The following is a 6312-nucleotide window of genomic DNA, read 5'->3' as shown; positions in this document are numbered from 1 at the left end:
TTCTCTCCAAACCTGCAGGGCCAAGAGTGCAGGAGGCAGGAGTCCTTAATTTGTTTAGGCCACGGTTCAACCGCTGCTTTTGGACGGAGCCAGAGCTCTGTGGGTAGCTGGCAAATGGCAAGAGATTCCCTGACTACTCCCTAGCTGTTCAGTCCAGTGACTTTCTCTGAAGTGGTAAAGCAGGCCAGCGGAAGTGACATACCCACAGGGGCCGAAGGGAGCACCTAACCAATGCTGGGAGTGACAAGGGTGGAATTTGGCCCCTGCATGCCCTGTTTTGTGCAGCTCCCAGGTCCTGCTGGGGCCACTGCAGTGCTGCGGTGCTGTAACAATCCACAAGAAACACCTTGCCTCTCTCCTGTTCCATGGAAGAGGACAAGCCCTCCAAAGCTGGCTCTCTCAAGGTCGGACCAGGTGAGGAAAGGCTTGGTATTCCATCTTTAACACTCTCACCTGCTGGGAATTTCCTTTGGCAAGACTATCAAAGAACTGCTTGGCTTCTTCCTTTTACTCTTTGTCTCTCAGGAGTCCCCAGAAAATGCCCCTGAGCCTGTAACAGCCTGTTTTCTCACCGCTCTGGCAATGTGTCAAGAATGTTTCCTGCACATGACCCATTGTCATGCCTGTATCTCTCATGGTACTATCAGGGCTAGGCTTATCCCACTTTCCAGATGAGGAAATCGAAGCCAAGAAAGTCAGGCTCCTTGTCCAAGGTCACACAGCAGGCTGCCATGGGTTCTAGAAGCTGGGCTCTAGCAGTCAACCCTGAAGGGCCCTTGGCTATCTCCTTTTCTAGAGTCTTCTTCCAGTCATAAAGCATTATTGGGATCCCTCTTTAATCCCAGGTGTAATGGTTAACATCATTTGCTGATATAACAGAATCCATCGTCTTCCAGAGACAAACTTCCAGAATGTCTGTGAGAGTTTCAAGACTGGTTTAAGTCTAATAACTTAAGTAGTTTAAGGTTAAGAAGGAAGAGCCACTCTAAAGACAAACAGAGTCATGCTATTGGTCAGGATCCTGAACTAAATGAAACAGATAAAGCAAATAGAAGGCCAGTATTCACTGCTCTCTGAATTGCAAATACAGTGTGACCAGCTACCTCATGCTCCTGCTTCCATGCTTGCCCCACCATGGAAAACCAAACTGTGAGGCAAAATAAACCCTCCTGTGGTCTTTGTTGGATATATTGTCACAGTAATTGAAAGAAGGAGGAGGAGGAGGAAGAGAAGAAGGGAAGAAAGGAAGGAGGGAAGGAAGGAAGGAAGGAAGGAAGGAAGGAAGGAAGGAAGGAAGGGAAAGAGGAAAGGGAAGGGAAGGGAAGGGAAGGGAAGGGAAGGGAAGGGAAGGGAAGGGAAGGGAAGGGAAGGGAAGGGAAGGGAAGAAAAAGTAACTTATATACGAGGCCAGGCAGGGGCTGGAGATACTCCATGGGAAGATGAGAAGAGATATGTCCCATGTTCTCCAAGCTCACTAAACCCTAACTTTCACCCAGCAATCCCCAGGTGATGGGTGTCCTCTGGAAAAGCCTCTCCCAGCAGCATGGCCCTGGGCTGTTGCCTACTGGCAGAGGAATGCAGTATAAGCTTAGCCTATGGGGTCAAGGAGATCTGGTGCGAATGCCAGCTGCTCACTCACCTGCTGCTGGCCCTGATCTCATTGGCACGCTCTGAAAATCAAGGAAATACTGAGAAGCGGCCTGCAGAATTCTCCATATTCTGCAAAGAAGAGCTCAGCCCCAGAGCCTAAAGAGCCGTTTACAGCAGGGGTTGGCCATTTTTCCTTTAAAGGACAAAAACCTTTCTGACTCTATAGGCTCTCTGCCATGACTGGACTCTGCCCCTGAAACAACAAATCAACACAGACAAAGCAGAGGAGAATGGGTGTAGTTGGACTATATTTAACTTTATTTATAACTCAGGAGGCCTGTTAGTGCACTGACTACTGTGCTGTGGTGGCTAAGAGGTGACAAGATAGATCATATCAAAAAGCACCTAAGAACCTGCTCTTTACTGTCCTTCACTTTCAGTGAAAGTCCTTCACTGTCTCTACGTTTTTCTCTGCATCAGTCAGCAGCAGGAGAACAGTCCTTCTGTAAGAACATCTAGCCTGCAATCAGTCCAGCAAGCATGCCCCACCAAGTCTCCAAGAACAAGCACAGCATATCCTAAAGATTTCCAGGCCTCTCACCCTCCAAGGAAGCTCTTCTAGAGCCTGCTGGTGACTTCATTTATTCATCAAGGGCAAAGAGATGCACTTAAATTCTCAGAGGCCCCCTCAGTCAAGGAGTGCTCCAGCCTCTGGGATGGTGGTAATGATGTCTAAAGATACTCTGTGGGAGGATTCTCTTGTGTCAGGGGTTTCCAATTCACCAATGTCTGTCCTAGGCTAGATCCTTTCTCTAATCCCCCTTCCCCACCAACCAACCAAACCCCTGTACATGTGTGTTTCTTCATGGCTGGGAATAAAACCAGGGCTATGTGCTCTATCTACCACTAAGCTACACCTTCTTATTCACCTCCACTTCGTCCTTCTCCATAATGCAGAGACCTCAGGTTGTAAAAAGTCACACTCGTCCTCTTCCACCTGCTACTGGAAATCCTTTGCACTCTCTACGCTCAGCCAGAAATTAAGTGGTCCCCTCAGAGTCTGGTTTTGGATCACTTTTTCCTGCCTTCCTTCCTTCTATCTCTCTCTCAGTACCTCAAGTACAACAGCAAGCCCCTCTGTGTGCTGACCTGTTCCCCGTATCACACTCAGCACTTTGACTGGAATGGTATGATTGCCCATCTATGCTCCCTCCAGGCAGGAGACCCAGAATTTTCTCTGGGAAAGAGTGTGATAAGTGGCTTCTGAACTCCCTGAATGCAACACAGTGCTTGGCTTTAGTATGTATTCAATGTCTACGATGTAGATCACCACATTCTGAAGTCTCCAGTAACTGCAAACGAGGACACTCTTATTGGGACTTTTTTTTTAAATGGTGACCTCTGCCTCAGTTTCTGAATCTGCAGAGTGAAGAAAGACTCCAGAAGTGGGCTGACAGGAAGGAAGTACCTCAAAGCCAGTCCTGCAGAGGCCCTCCTAGATAAGTGTTCTTTCTCTCTATCTCTGGCCTGCTGATCTGGCTATCTGGGGACATCCATCCAGAAGGCTCCCTGGTGACAGGCTCTGCCGCAAAGATCCTATCTACCACCAACGGAACTTCAAAGGCATCTTTATCTGTCAGGACCCACCTCAGGAAGGTGGCTTCCTAAGAAACTTCTCCTGCTAAGCCTTTTATTCTGGGCCGACCAGGCACACCCGCCTGGCCTTATCTGTAGTGTCCCTAAACTGTTGTCTTTCCAGGAAGGGTGTCTCCTATCTACAGCCCTCCAGGAGGCAGAAGACCAGAAAGGCCATTGAAGCCTGGCCTCCAAGGCTGGAGTCTTGGCTACCTACCACTCTTCTGCTGACTCCTTGGGACAAATAAGGCCACCTTTTAGGGAATGTGGCTCCCGCAACTTGTAAACTGCAGTAATTAGGACTGAGATGGAAATGAGGAGGGCCAGCAGAATGTCTGCTTAGAATGGTTTCTTGTAGCGGAAACAGTTGGGTTGTGAAGAGGGGAGAATGGGGAAAAACATTATTCTGCAAAAGGTGAAACTGCCGGAAACAAGAGACCCTTCTGAGAACCACTGGTGCTGGTTGGGGAGGTTGGGAGCCATCGAAAGTGCACAAGAGGAGGTCAACATGAGGATCAGTGCAGCAGCAGAATCCATTCCCTACTTAGGAAGAAGCCCAGTAGGAGTCTTCTCTGAAAGCTGAGCAGGGGCTGCCAGGGCTTGACAAAATAGCCCAAGTGTTGGCAACCTCACCTTCCTACATTTTCTGTACAAGTGTGTGTGGAAGAGTCCAAAGTGGAACTTCATGCCTCCTTCCCTAAGGGCTCTGTAGTAGCAAGGATTTCTCTAAGAGCAAATCACACGCCTCTTCACAGGCACATGCCCAGAGTCTAGAGCAGGGGTTCAGGAGTGTCTTCATAAACACTCCACACATCAACAGGATGAAAATGCTTAGAAGGAAGCGTTCAGGAAACAATTAGCAGAATCACCAATTACTGTGGTTATATGTGTCTCCTCCATTCCCCTCCTCCTTCAGAGAGACACCAACACCTAGGCACACTCACTTCACCACATTCCTACCAATCTTCAGTCTTAAAAACATATGTAACAAGGGTATGAAAATGCTGGCCACACACTAGATTCTGATCTTTGCCGTGATAACAAGTTATACAACCTCAGATTATTCACTGATGCCCTCAAGTGATGCCTGTTTCCGTAGTACCCAACTCCCAGTGACTTACAAAGATGGTACTCACCCATTTGGGCTTGGCTCCATGGTACCCATGCCAACTAGTTGATTACTATTCCCACCAGGGAAACTGCAACCACTTGACTATGGCGACACATGCCCATCATCCTAAACATCCAAGCATACTTGTACTTTGCACTTGGGGATCCCAAGCCCGTCATTCATCCTGGCTCTGTGTCTTCCTTTCCCAGGCTAAGCCTCGGGCTTGCCAAAGTACGACACAGTTTTGACAGCAGCTGCCTTCCCCAAAAACCTAGATCAAATAGAACAGAAAGCAGGAGGCTTTCTAGAGTTGGCACAAAAGGTGCTAAGTGATTATATGAACATGAATTACTGGTCCCATGACCCTCAAATCAGTCACGTCCATATATGCCCATACAGTCCCAGCCACTCTGGTTTATATGTGCCCCACTCCTCTTTGGGACACTCTGCTTTGATCAGTCAGCTGAAATCTTGGTGCCAGGAAATTAGACACCAGGGTCAAGATCTAAGAATGCATCTGTCCTTAGGTTGCACAAGCTGTCCCCTGCTATGAGGTTTCAACCTGAGGAACAGGAAACAGCAGAGCACCTGGAAATTGTGCCCCACACTCCACTTTCCTGAAAGCCCCTTTGAGGATGCTTGTGTAAGTGCACCTGTGTGTGCAAACTTCCGGTCACAACAGCACCTCAGCAAAGCCACTGAAGTCAGTACACACTCTTGAACATCAAGGAGAATAATAGGCTATGGGCCCCTAGACACATCACACCCCCAGCTCTCAATCTCCTTACCTGTAGAATGGGCACAGGGAAGCCCTGGTCTGTAAAAGCCACACCTGAAACCCAAACATGAGGAGTTCATATCCAAGTGGTGACTGTCTGCTCTTCCCAGTGCTTAGGAACAGAATGTAAATTCTGCCAAGCTCTGCAAATAACAGTCATTTGACATCTCTGAACCTAAGAGATTGTCCTAACTTCTAAGGTAGAGTCAGGCAGTGGTTTAAAAGTTCCTTGAAAAGTATTAAAATGCCATAGGACTTGACCGGTGATCCTATCTGATTGTCTACAGGTTAGAATGATGATGGTGATTGTGGTGATGAGGAGGAGGAGGAGGATGAGAAGGAGGAGTGCTATCACTGGACTGGTCTCAACATGGGCCTTGATGGCACTGAGTAAAAGTAGGGAACAGATCCCCATGACTAGAGTCACAGCTGTACCTACAGCCTTAACACGTACAGCTCAGGATCTTCCTTCTGGGCTTGGGGGTTGGGGGGGGGGGGGAAGTAGCAATTGGAAGGCTCAGCCTGAAGCTGCTGGCTAAAGACAGGGCTTCCTTTGGACATGGATGGATGCCTTTTTCCATTTCTCAGTGACATGCTGTGGTTATGAATGAGATCAGTCACCCACACTAGCTGTAGCAAAAGAAGACAGACAGTGAGTAAATTCACAGCCTTGGAACTGAGTACCAGCTTCAAATTTAACTCTTGCATGAAATACCTAGATCCCTAGTACAAGGTACTCGGTGCCCTTAACTAGGTGTCATATCTGCCAAATGGAAACATTGCCAATAAAGACTGTGAGATACCACACCAGAGTTTCAGAAGCTCCAAAGGCTTAGTATGCTTAGTAACTTGGAACCCTGACCTAAGAGCCTATTGCTATTTGTGCATTCTGTTTATGTTACTTGCAATGGAAACAAAAACATTTCCTATAGAAATCTTGACTTTAACCACTGATGCTGTCTAAATGTCTTTGTTGGCCTGGGGGACCATGACAGAGGTGGCAGTAGGCTTTTTCTCCTTGGACTGTCTAAACATGACATCTCCCACCACTCCTATGCTGTCTTCACTTGTTCAAACATCCCTAGTGTCTCTGTGTGTTCAATCAAGAAGGATGCTGGTCAAACTGGATGGGTCCATCCCAATAATTTCACTTCACCGTCACAACCTCTTTACAAACACTAACTTCAAATCCATACTC

At 47.7% G+C, this 6312-nt stretch overlaps 1 long non-coding RNA gene across 1 annotated transcript; it reads left to right on the top strand.

The window, feature by feature from the left end:
- The first annotated feature begins 225 nt into the window (after positions 1-225).
- On the top strand, positions 226-2504 carry LOC114609494. The gene is made up of 2 exons (XR_003709530.1): positions 226-414; positions 2031-2504. It is a non-coding gene; the product is annotated as an uncharacterized LOC114609494 (long non-coding RNA).
- The last annotated feature ends 3808 nt before the right edge of the window (positions 2505-6312 follow it).

This window comes from Grammomys surdaster, unplaced genomic scaffold, assembly GCF_004785775.1.
Source record: "Grammomys surdaster isolate TR1022 unplaced genomic scaffold, NIH_TR_1.0 125974, whole genome shotgun sequence".
Taxonomy (NCBI): Eukaryota; Metazoa; Chordata; class Mammalia; order Rodentia; family Muridae; genus Grammomys; species Grammomys surdaster.
Note: the sequence above shows the minus strand (reverse complement) of the source record. Positions and strands in the feature narration are given on the sequence as shown.